The sequence below is a fragment of the Hipposideros armiger genome, unplaced genomic scaffold (genome assembly GCF_001890085.2).
Source record: "Hipposideros armiger isolate ML-2016 unplaced genomic scaffold, ASM189008v1 scaffold_196, whole genome shotgun sequence".
Classification (NCBI taxonomy): Eukaryota; Metazoa; Chordata; class Mammalia; order Chiroptera; family Hipposideridae; genus Hipposideros; species Hipposideros armiger.
In genome coordinates this window covers 45,077-60,519 of record NW_017731546.1, presented here as the reverse complement: position 1 = coordinate 60,519, position 15,443 = coordinate 45,077, and the positions used below count along the sequence as shown (strand labels likewise).

Sequence of the window (15,443 nt, the reverse complement as noted above, 5' to 3'; positions counted from 1 at the left end):
CATAACTTAATTTCAGTTTTAATAGATATTGACCATTTTTTCAAACCATTTATTCAATTTAGTTAAAAAGTGTGAGAGTATCTGTAACCATGATATTCCAAAACCAATGATGTTTAAGTTGAACCCTATAAAATTGCAGATTTATAGCTTTAAATGGCTGAATATTGGCTACATCAAAAGATTGAACTTAATATTATAATATTTATCTTTGCCAAAATTCTAAGTGAATTGCTTTTGAAATATCTGTAGTAAAATAAATAAAAAATATTTCTAAGACATTTTTCTATATATCTTTCATATCCTTTGAGTACTTTTTTATTAGTTATTTTTTTCTTTTATCAGTTTGCTCATTTTTATGATATATAAATAACCTATGGAAATCATTACTGTCATACATTTTGCAATTTTTTTCTGGGCTTTCTTTTATTTTACTTCAGAGTGTATTTTATTATATAACAGTTGTAAAAAAATGTCCAGAAACAAAGTGATTATTCTTGAATTTTATTTCAGGTTTATGAAAGTCTCCCCACTCTAAAATCAAGTGTGTGTGTGTGTGTGTGTGTGTGTGTGTGTGTGTGTGGGTGAGAGAGAGAGAGAGAGAGAGAGAGAGAGAGAGAGAGAGAATGTGTCTGTGTGTGTAAATCTATTATATTATTTTAGTACTTTTATGTTTTTATTCCTTTAAATTTAGAATATTGAGATCCACTTTAGAGATCCACTTGAATTCTTTTTTAATTAAAGTATAATTGATTTACAATATTTTGTTAGTTTCAGGTGTAAAACATAGTATTGTATGATGAACTTTTTTGTTATAATAGGAAAGCGAGTAATCCAATCTCATTTATTTAATAAAAGTTAGAAAGTTATTACAACATTTAGTAAGCAGTACTCTTTTTCTGCAATAATTTATAATGCAAGTTGAATATATACATATTCACTACATTTTTTATTATCTCTGCTTTTCTATGATAACGGGCTGATCCTTTCCTCTATCCCTATGACTACAATAAGTCATTTCAATTAGTGCGTGTTTAATGTTGATTTTGGATAATTATTCAGTAAAACTTTCCTTCATGATTTCTTCTGGCAATTTTTATATACCTATTTTTCTTCATAAAGCTAAGTTGTTATAAGTTGCACATTCACATTTACAAACAAAAAAAATCTGTTATTCGGGGGGCCTCTACCTACCCTTTGTGTGTGTGTGTGTGTGTGTGTGTGTAAGGAGAATTGACATTTTCATAAAATTAATGGTTTAAATAAAAAAATAATAATGTATTTCCATTTAAACATATCTCCATTTAGGTGCCTTAGTGAAATAGTAAATATTTTATATAATTCTCCTTCATTAAAAAAAATCATCACAATTTTATATACATTAGCTTCAAAAATTAGAGAGCAGCAATGAGCACAGCAATAACAACAAACTGTGAAGTTCAGAAAGGCAACAGTCTCTTGCCACAAAGACCCACCAACAGTTTTAGACTCTAAAGACAAATACTTATAAGTTTTTATGAGCATTTCTTCTGTCAGTTTTCTGGTTGTTAGCTTCATAATATGTCTGCGTTTGTCAATTAATCAAACTTTTAATATTTCTTTTTCCAGATACCTAAAATGGTGAATTATATTAAGTAAAATGTATTATCTAATCTCCTTTCACCATTTATATCATTTTCTTTATATCAGTTCATAGAAACTCTATAACTTTTAATAGTAGACTTTGAACTTTTTTTCTTTTGTCTCTATCTTTTTTCCCCTCACTCTGGAAATTTGAAAGGAAAATTGGTCAGAAAAAACAATCACTTTGTCATTTTGTGAACACTCTAGGAATATCTAGCTCAGATAAACAGTTAAAAATGTGTAAGAAAACGTTAATTAGCTACAATTTTTTTGCTTTAAGAAATGTGAACAAGTAAATTGAAATAATAGCTTTTGTTACTATAGTTACAAGATAAAAGGAAAAGGCTTTGTTTCAAGATAAAAGAGGAGCTTTCAAGATGATTTAAAGGTTCTTTCAAATTTGGTTCATGAATATCAGATTTGTAAATTGTATTTTTGAAATTTATTTAATTTTTTGATAAATAGGTAAAATTTTGGACTAATTGAAATGAGTTAATAATTTTATTTTAAAGATTACATCTTATCTATAGCTTTATTATATGAAATAACATTCTTGGTTAGATAAGACTAAATTTAAACTTTTACAGATTCAAAGTTTCTAAATATACTAGCATTCTTTCTAAAAACTGTTTACAATTACAATCGAGAAAATAATATTGAACTAAATGATATTATGATGATGGATATCTTTTTCAAGGCTTTTAAAACAAACGCTTTACTGAGGTATAATAATATACAATAAGTGGCATATATTAATATTTAAAGCATGCAATTTGAAATGTTTGCACGTATGCATACACTGTGAAACCATTACACTGTCAGTATAAAGAATATTTTAAACACCTCCAAAAGTTTTCTTATTCCCTATGGTAATCTTTCCTTTCTGTCTCTACATAGCCCACCCTTGTCTCAGCAAACCACTGGTCTGGTATCTGCCACTATAGATCAGTTTGAATTTTCTAGAATTTTATAAAAACTGAATTATACATTATGTACTCTATTTAATCTGGATTTTTATCATTCAGAATAATTATATTGAGATTAATCTATATTATAATGTGTATCCATAGTTTATTTCTTTCTGTAGCCAAGTAGTATACTATATAGGGACATTCCACAGTTGGCTTATGCATTGTCTTTAATGGCATTAAGGTCAGCTCTCTCAGATGTTCTTGGAAGCTTTTCCTATGAACTTATAAATGTGTGTCCCGTGTGCCTAGGAATAGCTCCCCTAATCCTAGACCATGCCTTATTAAAAGCTGACCTTGTTCAATATCCCAAAGGACTCACACAGTACATAGTCTACTCGTTAGTAGCATGTGTAACCTTTCCTCAACATCCTCTTAAATAATTCTTGCATAACCTAAAACCTGGAGACCGAATTTTCTGGGAGCAACATCAGAAAAATCTGATTTTGAACCTTGATGTATAAGGACCTTATCAGGTACTGTTAAACAACCAGCACATGGTGAATGTCGTAAGTTTTCATCCTTAGATTCATGTATCTCAACTAAAGTGACATAAAACATTCTCAAATAAATGTCTCAAAATACTGTGCTTATTAAACAGAGACCACAGCTGAGGGTTCTTAAGCCCCACCCCTGCCTTAAGCAGACAACCTTTGAAAGGAGCTTACTTCACCCAAGAACTTTGGATCAAGTAGATGACTGTGTGAAATGCTGGGAGCTTCCACCTAAGGTCCACAGAACATGTCCACAGATAGTCATGCTTTAATCTTCACTGTTTTGTTCTTTAGTTTCATAGCTCTCTTTTTCTTCTTTGGCTGGTGGTAGGCTACTTTAAACTATGTTACTTATAGGATCTCAATTCTTTTGTGTTTGTTTGTTTTTAGCTGAGCTATCCTGCCACCTGTTGGCAGCTCAGCGGCGGCTCAGCTCGGGCCAGGAATCAAACCGGCGATGCTGTTGCTCAGAGCTCACACTCTTGAGCGAGCTCTTAACCAACTGAGCCACTCAGCCGGCCCTCAATTTTTAATGCTGCTTTTTATGTCACTAGTCAGTCCTTGGTATGAATCAACGTCTGCTTAAAATTTGCTCATGATTTGGCTAAAACATAATAATTAAAGTGACAATTGTGTATCCTCTGGATGCCACACTATTTCATTTGGTACTAATTCCTTATAATAGATCAATTGGCTTCCTAAGTATTTGTACCGATTATGATACTTTTTAGAAGACAAACATCACAATATTCCAGACAACCAGAAATCTAACCACCCTATTATGTCATACTTTCTCTTTACTAAAATGACATTCAGGGACCTATTGTGGCATTTAGCTGTTATAGCTGGACTTTCACAAACATAGAATTTGAGCAGCCCAGGAGACCAGATGGTAATTTTTGAGGTTTGTCTTACTTTTACAAACTACAATAAATGAGTAATACATAGACTCACTAAATTTACAATTGACCCTTGAACAACATGGGTTTGAACTGAGTGGGTCCATTACTACACAATATTATTTTCAAATAAATACTGTAAATGTATCTTCTTTTCCTTATGACTGTTAGGGGTCACCACCCATAACCCCATGTTATTCCAGGGTCAACTATATTTGGTTTAGATTTACCTAATTGTCTATATGTGAGAAACATCATCACTTGATGCCAAACCCCACTTGACAAATGGCATCAAAGCACTGTAATTGTATTTGGCAAGTCTGTTGGTTATTTTGGCCAAAGACAGGTCATTAGGTGGCCCTTAATGGCTGGTACTGGGTTTCCAGTGCTAAAGACTCTTGGTTATTACCAATATATTGATAAAGGTATGTTATCTGGCAAACTAATGGCTGCCTTCAGAAGAGTACCTGACATCACCCAGGTCTGTTTTATCTTTTCCTTTGTGCCCTTTTCTATTCATGTCCTCTCACTCCCAATCCCTGGTGACTACTAATCTGTTTCTTCTCCCTACATATTTACTTTTATCAGAATTATATGTAAATGGAATCATACAATATGTTGTTTTTTAGACTGGATTCTTTCACCTAGCATAATGCATCTGAGATTCATGTATGTTGTTTATTTCAATAGCCTGTTCCTTTTTACTGCTGAGTATCCATTTTATGAATGTAACTTAATAGTTTTTCTTTTAATTTGAAAGCTCTAGCCTGCCTTTAGCTCTGAGACATTTTCTTCTAATTTTGTTATTTCCTTCCTATCTTTGTTTTCTGTTCTCTTTCTAGTACACATTCTCTTTTATGCTTGGTTTTTCCTCAAATATTTTGGCACATAAATGAAAATATAGTTTAATTATTAATATTAAAAGTTGTTATAGATTTCTTTTACCTTTCTTTACAATATATGTGGATTCCTCATTTTATTTTTAGATGTCACTATTGGATGGCTGTTTCTTCCATATCATGTGTAACAGTACAAAAGAGGACCCAGTATGGAATGTCATCACCACATTAGAAAATCAAGTTTCCACCTCAAAAATATTACTTAATTTCTTTGGAGAAGAGTTCTCAGTTTTATTATGCTTGGATATATGCTGGGCTGCCAAGTATTGTGCACATTTTCAAGGATGATAACTGAGGTAGCTTTTCCACAGATAGTCCTTCAAGTAAGCATTCTTTCTTCATTACCAGCTGCTCCTACTCCTTGTACATATGCCTAGCAATTTATCTGCAGGTCATTCTATCTCTGCTCCAGCATTTTCCTCTTTGTTCTCCAGAAAATAGCTTTTTTGGTTTTGGTTTATCTGTCTAAATGTTCCCATACTGTCTGCAAGAAGTTTTTTGAAATGTTTCATCTATGAGATCTCTGATCTCCTAGTCTCAAGAATGTAGGCATTTTCTCTTTTCAACTTTTTCAATGTCATTCTTCAAAGACCCAAACATTTATAAAATCAGATTACTGACAGAAAAGAAAGGAAGTACATACTTCCATACTAAAATATTTTTGTATTCAACTTCAGCTTTGCCATAAAAATGTGTAGCTTAATTACTATAACTATGTATAAACCATGTGACTACCACATAGTTAATATACATAGAAAGTATTTCCTCTATATATTCATTTATAAACCATATATATATATATATATATATATATATACACTAAACTATACGTATGTATGAACTTTTTCACGTTTTATTTTAGTTGGTAATATATTACAACTTGTTTAGTTTCAATTATTAATTACGTAACAAAAATAATTCTTTCTTAGTATATTGTCTTTTATATGTTTCTTAAAAATAACTTTCACTCACTGCAGTAAAATTGATATCGCATAATCATTGAAAAAATAAATTTATCTCCTGTTTAAGTTTTAACTAAATGTAGATCAGCGTTTACAATGATATCAGATGCTTTACTTTAGACACAATGAACTTCCAAAAGCTTTCCTTAGATTCCATGAGATAGATGAGCAAAATATAACTATCTTGATATGAGCTGCTTTTTTATTTTCAGAATCTGAAAGTGATGAAAATGTGGCATCAATTAATTGTTTATGACATTCTTCTGACACTAATGGAATCAATAAATGAACACTTAGTGCTTCACTTTTCATCCCTGAACAAGAAAATGTGGAATCAAAAGTAAGTGAAATTATGTTAAAGAATAGTCAAATGGAGATATTATGTATTACAGAAGGCTATGTATTTATATATACCCTCTCGGCAGATTTACATATTCACAAAACAATTGTAACTTTTTGAAGTAGATGCTAGTATGTCTCCCGTAGATTTGTGCCCTTCAATTCTCATATTCAGTGATACTGCTATGTCCTCCATAGAGGAGAGTAAATATTGACAAATATTTTAGACAAGTTACACTTCATTTTCAACTCTCTTGAGAAGTGAAAAGTCATCAACTTTTTATTAAACATGTACTTACTTCCTCAACTCCCCCTTTTATAGCACATTGCTGATTTAAGCAATTATTAAAAAATAAAATACAGTTACTAGGTAGTAAAATAAACAAATAATTGTACAATTATCACACACAATAAATGAAAAAACTGTTAGAGCAGGAAATTTAGATTATTTTAAAACAGGTTTATTGAGTTATATTTTACACAACATTCGGTGTACTTATTTTAAATGTTTCAATAAGTTTTTTTCATGTTTTAATGAGTTTTAATAAATTTATAGAGTTGTACAATCATCACTGCAATCTAATTTGGGCACATTTCCATCATTCTACAAACAAAACTCATGCCTAACTGCAGCCACACTGTTCCCACCCTAGGTGTGGGAAACTTCTAATCTACTCTTTCTCTCTATAGGTTTGCCTTTTCTGAACATTTTATATAAATAGAATCCTACAATGTTTGTGTCTGGCTTTTGGCTTCTTTTGCTAACACTGTTTTAAGGTTCAACCTTGGCGTAGCCGGTATCAATACTTTGTTCCTTCTTAAAATTTCCTCGACAGGAATTTTGAGATTCTTTGTTCCCACACATATATCTAAAACCCCTGACCTATAAACTCTCTCTGTTGCTCTTGAATCCCTTAACTTGCAACTGACTAGTGGCTTCAAGTATCTCTTACAATGCCACAGCACAATCGTCACTTATACCAGAGTCTGGAAGAGGCAGTGGTGTCAAATTATTCTCCCAACACCACCCAGGACTGGAAGGTGTGGATTGTTAGAAACAGGAGATGAATTAGCCCAGATCTTCTTTCGGGTTTCACACCATATTAAAGTGAAAACACTGCTCACTATACATGTGCTGCATGTATTTCTAACCTTGTCAAATGTCTGGAGTAGAAGACAAGGTCTTCCAAACTTATTCCACCCTATTTTAATGCTGAGTAGTGTTAATAAATATGGTTTTAAATTTTAAAATGTGGATGTTGTGACAAGAGGCATAAACTGAGAATCTCCCGCACCAACTTACCATGTATGACCACCCTAAGCCTACTGTACTATCTTGAAATATAAACTGGCCTCTGTACTTTCCTTGTTAGGTTATCATAATCATTGCTGTTGCTACTGTATTTTTTTGCATATTGTATAACTATGTATGGTTTACTTTTTAAATATTAGTGTTTTTTGCATATTAATGTTGCTATCTACCAAGTACCATATTCTCCCATTTTATCTGAAGATATTTTTTATTGTCTCGTTTCCATGTACACAATCATATGAGATGCAAGTAATAAACTCATTAATTCAGGGTAGGTATGGAGAGGAAAATTGGAAACACAGAGGTCTATATTGTTTTACCCAAGAAGAAAAGATAAAAATGGGAGGAAAGATGAAAACAGATGTAGGTGATCTTGGGAGACGTCCTATAATTATATGCACCAGCTTGACAAAGTTTGCTGTTTTATGCCTCTATTGTGAGACAATCTCATCCTCATATTTCAGAACCAGTCAGGTCTGGTTTATAAAGCCAATCTAAAAAAATATTGTCAAGTGCCAGGAAAAGAACAAATCAAGTTACTACAATCTATTTATACTTAATTGTCTAGCAAGAAGGAACAGAAGAAAAGAAGAAAATGGGCATCCCCTTTGTACCCTGCTTGTCAATCAAAAGAAAAGCAAATGAGTTGATTGTGGTTATAGAGCTATTGCTGAACAAGGAAGCTTTGGATTATCATTAAACTTGGTACTGTGCAAATTATTTCTTACAGTCACAAAGAGATGCTAATGAGCATCATGGTGAGAACTCTCTATTGCTCATCATGCAGCTTCAAAGCTAACATTAATTCAGAGGCTATGTGAATGCTGCTCACTAAACAAAAAAGACTTCCTTTTCTTAATTTTTGTCATTTGGTATTTTATATTTGGGACACAGAATCACAGTATGCAGCCATGCAAACTATTTTATATCAGGCAGGGGCTACAAGAGCAATATGCTGAACAAAGAAACAAGTTGAAGAAAAAAATATTTTAAAAATCTTCTGAACTAATTCTGATATAAGCAATGATTAAATAGAAACAAAATCCATCTCATGACTTGCGCATATTGATAAAAATGAAATGAATGAAATGGAAATTAAGAATTCTAAGATAATAATCTTCCACCAAAAAAAATGTAGTCTTCTCAATCGCATTCCTTTAAATTGTTGTAACTACAATTAAGTGTCTATTCCTGTAGTGTATTGAAGTAAAAAATGAGCTAACAGACAGTTTTCATTTTGAGTGCCATTTGTTAGATTCCTCAGTTCAAATATCACTACGTTTATTTTACACCCTCAAAATATTTTCCTTGATTCTAATTTGGGGTAAATCTAATTTATGGTAATTTAAATTTACAGAAATTTTGATGCAAGAAACAATTTAGCTTAAAGAGGGGAACAGAGATTTCTTTCTTAGAAGAATGTGGATCTCTCAAAATCAAAAGAAATTTGAAGGGGGAAAAGCTTGCAATATATGTCAATTATAGGTATATTTGTAGAAGAATTTGATAGACCTTTGTGCTAATGACACTTTTTCATATAATTCAGCATGGCCTTAAATTTTGCCACAAAAAAACTTGATTGGCATGGCCCATTTTGTGGATTCATACATCTATGTTCAGAGCTTCACCCCATTCCAATCACTTGTGTCAGTAAAATACTACAATGCACACTGTGGGTGGGATGGCAAATTTTTAAAAATCAATGAAATCGGGAAATAATGGATAGATTTTTTTGATACAGCCTATTTTATAGATTATATTGAACTTTGCAACCAGTACTCATTTATAATTCCCATTTTTGTATAAGCTTTATAAGGACCAAAAGTTGTTCCACAATAGGTTGTAATATCAGTTTTTAGACATTCTTCATTAAAGAACACATGTAAGATTTTAACTCAACATGTCTAAAAATATTTCAACTAATGTTATCAGTGAATACCTGGACATTTATTACAAACTCCTTAGTCTTCCTAGTTGAGAACTCTTTAAGTTCACTTTATGAAAGGACTATGTTTTTAATTCACTATTTTACTTATTTTTTAGATATGCAAATTCAATGGATGCATTCTTATAAATAATCAAACAATAATAATAAAGACAAATTTTGTCAGTCCATGTCCCACAGATTTTACTTAAGTAAATCACCTTAGAGAATTTTTTTCATTTTATGTTTATATGTATACAATAGACATATATCTGAGAGAATTAATATTTTATGTATATGATTATTATATACATATATACATATTTGTATTCCTATAAGTTTTTATATGTAAATTATATGCTTTAGAGTTTTTCTATATTAGTGCATATTTTTTTTCTTCATTTTGTTTAACTCTTACAAAGGATTCTATAGTATGACTACAATATAATTTACCTAGTACTTAGCCCTGGAGGTATAAATTAAGGTTGCTTTAAGTTTATTAAAAATGATGCTTATCTCTCTCTCTATCTCTCTCTCTCTGTCTCTCTTTCTCTCTCTTCCTCTCTCTCTCTCTTATAGAGAGAATTAGAGAAGTGTTCACTTAGAGATTGCTTTAAACTGTTTTCTGGATAATACCATAAAATTCCAGCAGTTGAATGCCACAATGTTGCTTTTACTTCTAACTCAGTAGTCCAATCCCTAGTCACTGATTAATGCTATTATAATGAAGATAGAGCTTTGATAAATGGCAGAAATTGCAGCTGTGTCTATGTAGAAATCATGATATCATAGCCCATATTTCCCAAATAGTTGCCCTTTAAGAATAAGGGTATATTTTCACAGCTGTTATAATTTGACTGAAGGAAAATCCAGGTTAAAAGTGTCATAAATTTTGAGTCTGACAAGTTCCCAATTTGTGTCAACTATTTCCTAGAATTAGGTGAGTATAGTAGTGCATAAACTCACAGCAATGTTGAAATTTTATTAAGACAGGGGTTCATTGACTTGAATGAAAACACTCTGTATCTTCTTTTTAGTTTTACAATTTGCTTGACAAAATTACATACCAGAGATTAGCATTTAAGATGGGGAATACAAAACCCACTCAAGATTGACTAATGCAGATGAAAGGTGGCTTAATGATTTGGAAAGATGAAAAAATATATTAATCTCTTATTTTCTGAAATCACAATTTTTTGAGGTAAGATAATAAATGTGGTTTTATTTCACATTTTTCAACTCACATTCTGATAACCTCCTGGTTAACTTTTGTATGTCTAACAAAGGCTGTCTTTTCCACTTCACATCGGAATCACTAAATTATGATTTCTCCAGAATAGTAATTTCTGTATGAATAGAGACTGAAAATATTCAATGATAACAGCGAATCAGTTTTAGTCTGACTTCCATCTCCTCCAGGTCAGAGTTTTGACAGAAAATGCTATAGAGATTTCCTCATAAGATTTGTAAAAAGAAATATGGTCCAGCTTTTGAGACAATATAATCTGGACCTGATTTCCACTTCTTACAAACCTTGTGATCTTAGAAAATTTACTCAGCCTCTCTGGGCTTCAATTATGCCTTCTGAAAGCAAGAGATGATAATACTATTATCCTCAAAAAGGACTATTTAAGCTATTTTATCAAGTAAATAGCTTAACACAATGCCTGAAATATTAAGCACTAAATGATTTTATCTTCCTAACATTAGGAACTACATAAAAGTTCTATTTTATATTACTAAAATAAGTAAGTTTCCCTAACCAATTCTTATCTTTTTCAAACTTGAAACTTTTATTGTGACACAAATCATTTTACATGTGCATAATATTTAACAAACTCATGTTTAAATCACAACTTGTAAACAACGATCACAGCATAGTGTTTAGGTAATGGTAGATTCACAGTGATGAATTAAGCAAAAGGTACTATTGGAATCATTAGCCTTCTTGGATTATTTTTATATTCTCTGTGAGTTTATGTGATATCAAACATTGACGTATACACAACTAAAGTACAAAAAGATGTGTGTGTGTGTGTGTGTTTGTGTGTTCAACTATCATCTTATTCCTTATACCTTGTATCAATTGATCATTAGTACATTTTAATCTTTGTTCTGTGTCCTGCCAAATAATGTAACTTTTTGAACATTTTCATTTTTTTAGATGAGAAACAATGAGAAGGATAAGGATTTTCTTCCTAGGTGAGCAGCTTTTTGCTGCTGCCGACAAATCTAGTAACTTTTGATCTTTTCTTTAAAATGCTCCTAAAAGGTATTCTCTTTCATAAATGTGAATATATGTAGATCTTTATAAACACAAAATTAATATTTTATCATGATATTCCAAACACATGGAACATTGTTATATGTATAGTTATTGTGATTTTGCTACTATACTCACATAGTTTGTTGTCTTTGAAATAGTGGTATGTATGTATATGTATATGTATATGTATATGTATATGTATATATGTATACATGCACATTTTCCTAAATAATTTGTGGTAAATACTATTGTTGTTTCATGGATGTGTTTGATCTCTGATGAGCATACCTTTTCTCTGATCACTGAAGGAGTTACTACACATACTGTGAATTAATCTGTGTCTCGGTTACTGGCAGATGGAAATGGCACCTCTCTACTGCCTCATTGAACTGTTCACGATAGTTTGAGAAGGACAAATTATAGAATCAGAATTTTCTGTCTGAAGATAAACATTTTCTGAAAACTTGATCTGGCCTTTTATAAGTACTTGATATGTACATGTGTGGGGTTTCTGTAATTTTTATTTACATTTTTCCACAAATCCTTTGTCTGCTAACTTTGGTCCATTTCCTATTCTACGAGTAATTTATTGCTTTCAGAATTATCACTATATTTGCTTAATCCCCTCTTGCAGATTATTTATAATTCCTAAATCCTATTTGATTACTATCCCAGTATGCAGTGTTTATGGCTCTAATTTAGTCTGTATAATAGTCAATGCTCATTTCAGTATTAGACACTTGATTATGTTTTTATTGATAAGTCAGAGGTTACTCAACATGCCTGTAGTCACATTCACCAGATGTAAAAACTGGTATTTAAACGTAGAGTATGTGTGTAGATGAGCCTTTTGTGATTCATAATGGCAGTTGTGCCATTCAGACAATGTTGAAGTCACATATTCTAAAATGCATAGGGGACCCAAGTGAATAATGTTGTCACCTATAGTCTGAACCTTATATGACAACCTGTGTTGCTGTGTTTTCTTTTTTATTCTCTCAACAGAATATCCTCATACTCATTTTTAGATGAGAATATTATTGTTCAAAATGTTAAGTACCTTTTCCAAAGTCACACAGTTAAAGTTTGTCCAATGGTAATGTTCTACATTTCTCTTTAGTATTCTTTTAGTACTCTATATGTTTTAGTATCCTTTAATTTAAGAATAGTTTGGCACATCTCTCTAGAAAAGGATATGATGTAATTCTTGAGCTACTGAAGAGAGTTGACAATAGGATGCCTGATTTTAAACTAGCTCTACTACGTATTAATTCAGTGATATTACATATTTAATTTTAAAACTCTATTTCGCCTTATCTGCAGAATATAGAGGTTATATTAGATGACTTCTAAGTTTCCATTGGGCTCTGATATTCTAACTTAGTTAAACACCTATAATTGACTCTTTTTTCTAACTATGATATCCAGGCTCCCAATATTCACTCTTCAGGAGTGCCAGGCGACATCATGGTGAAAGTGTTAGGACCTTATGTTATAATCACATTTGTATTCTTATATTAATCTGGTAATCTTGTTATTTAAAAGAGTCTGACAAATTATGGAGCCTTTAGCTAACTGGATTTGTCTGTAGACTCTCTTAGCCACAGGTTCTTAATCTCGGTACTATTGAAATTTGGGATTGATAATTATTATGTTGTGGGGGGCAGTCCTTTGCATTTCTGTATGAGCAACACCGCCCATGGTGCAAGAAGCACTAAATGTGAGCAGCGCCACTCTAATTGTGGCACTTAAATATGTCTCCAGACCTTCTCAAATATCCCTCGGGCAATATCAGTGACACCCTCATAACAATATGAATTAAATATTGTTATATACCAGCCTTCTTATTGCTTCTGTGTTTTAACAAAAAAGAAAGAATTTTCCCTCTTATAGGTAAATTTTAAAACTTGGCCCCAGAACAATTAATTTCCCTTAATCCCTAAACTCAATAGGGAGTAATTTGGGGTAGCTATAGTCACCAGTTTATCAGTTACCAAAGCTGATTTCATGATACTTGGGAATACATCCATCCAAACTCTGAGAATTTATCCTAGTTTGGGGTATGTGTTAAATGTCTGTTCCCAATCAGATGATGTAGCTTTCTTCTAAAAAAAATGAAGTAGAGGAAGAACTGCCAATGTGCCTTTATCTTTAGAAAATGAAAAATCTAAATTAAACACAACAGTAAGGCTTGTTTTCTGGATTTTTCCCCCCTCTTTTTACTTCCCTCCTTTATTATAAGGGTGTAATGCATTAAATATAGACAATCAGCTGAAATCTTGCCTGTCCCCAAGCTCTTGTGGCTTTCCATTAAATGCTTAATGTTGTTTAAGAGAGTCTTTCATAGATCATTATAAAAACCTGCTGCCTTATATTACAACCGGGGCTCCCAGGGAGAAACACACTTTTTTGCTATTGTTCCCATTTACATGGCATATCTCTTCTGAGAAATTCAAAGCACTTTGCTATCTTTAAATAAACTGAGTTAAGGTTTATGGAGAGATAAAGGGAAAAGGAAAGGGAGAGATAAAAAGACAGAAAACAGAAAAGTTTAGAGAGAAAATTCTTTTAGAGTATTGGGTAGGCTCAAACAGGTCATTTGTTTAACTTTCTACATTGGGAAAACAAGCGGAGAAGGGAAGTTTTTCCTAAATTATTTCATTTTGTTTCTTATAGAAAGAAGAGATGCCTGCAATCAAAGAACAATTCCTACTCTCCAGACTCCATAAACTATAGCATCTAAGGTTAATTCTGGCCCTTTTTGCTTCATAAATGGCTAATGCAGCCTTTTGATTTTCTTTCACCTCCTTTTCTCCTTCCTCCATGTCAGGTTCTAGTGAGCAAGGTTCTTTTTGCACATCAGAAATCTGGCTAGTTAGAGATCAGTGCAGATGATGTAGAAAGCCTGACCTTAGTTCACTTATGAAAACAATAGCTGTGACAGAAAGTTAGAGATGTCTTAGAGATGGCCTTTTCATCCCATCAGGCATACCTCTGAGAAAAAAAAAATCCCATTTCAGACTTCTGGGTTCTGATTCTCCTTGTTGGGCCCAAGCTGATTATGTGCTGCTCAGGGGGCCAGGAGTTCTACAGTGGTTGCCACTGATTATACCTATTTCTCTGGGCCTTTGAAATGGTCTGTGAATGAATGCACTTTTCATTGTCAGGATAATAAAAGCAATAATATCTCTAACAAAGTATTGTAAGGGGAATTTAAGTTTTTTATCTTTGTAATTTGACAGAAGATACCTTGCCATGAACTATTCCACATCATTTAAGCCTGAGCAGAAAGAGTTAATAGCTAAAGCAAGATTATCCCTTAGATATTTTGCTATTTCACTACTGTAAATTATCAACATACTAGCAAATATCAGTACTTTAGCCAACAGTGTTTTTTTGTTGTTGTTGTTTTGTTTTGTTTGTTTTAACATGTGAGTGAAGTAAGGCTCCCTTCCGATGTCACCTTGTTGGCATGTGGCAGAGGCGGGACAGAGAAGCCAGGCCTGCTTCCTAGGACAGTCTACCACCATAAACTAGTGCCTAGCAGGCTACATTAGTAGAAAAAAAAACAAACAAAATACATAAACAGACCAAAATATAACCATACAATTCTGTGAGAAGGAACATGGGAAGGAATCACACTCAGGTCTGTCCTGTTGAAACTCTGACTCTCCTATCTGTGTAGATGTAAGCAGAACATAACCTGGCGGAACTTGCATTTCCTCATCTGAAAATGATAATCGAATCCCTTAAACCATAA

At 32.4% G+C, this 15,443-nt stretch overlaps 1 long non-coding RNA gene across 2 annotated transcripts in view; it reads left to right on the top strand.

The window, feature by feature from the left end:
- Positions 1-14,625, top strand: part of LOC109388434 (uncharacterized) — a 28,820-nt gene extending 14,195 nt beyond the window's left edge. The window contains exons 1-3 of one of the 2 annotated variants that reach the window (XR_002125217.1): positions 4,973-5,203; positions 6,055-6,182; positions 14,360-14,625. This is a non-coding gene — a long non-coding RNA (uncharacterized LOC109388434). Of the gene's footprint in view, positions 1-4,972; positions 5,204-6,054; positions 6,183-14,359 lie in introns of those variants that run through there. The other variant, XR_002125216.1, reaches the window with a different exon arrangement.
- The last annotated feature ends 818 nt before the right edge of the window (positions 14,626-15,443 follow it).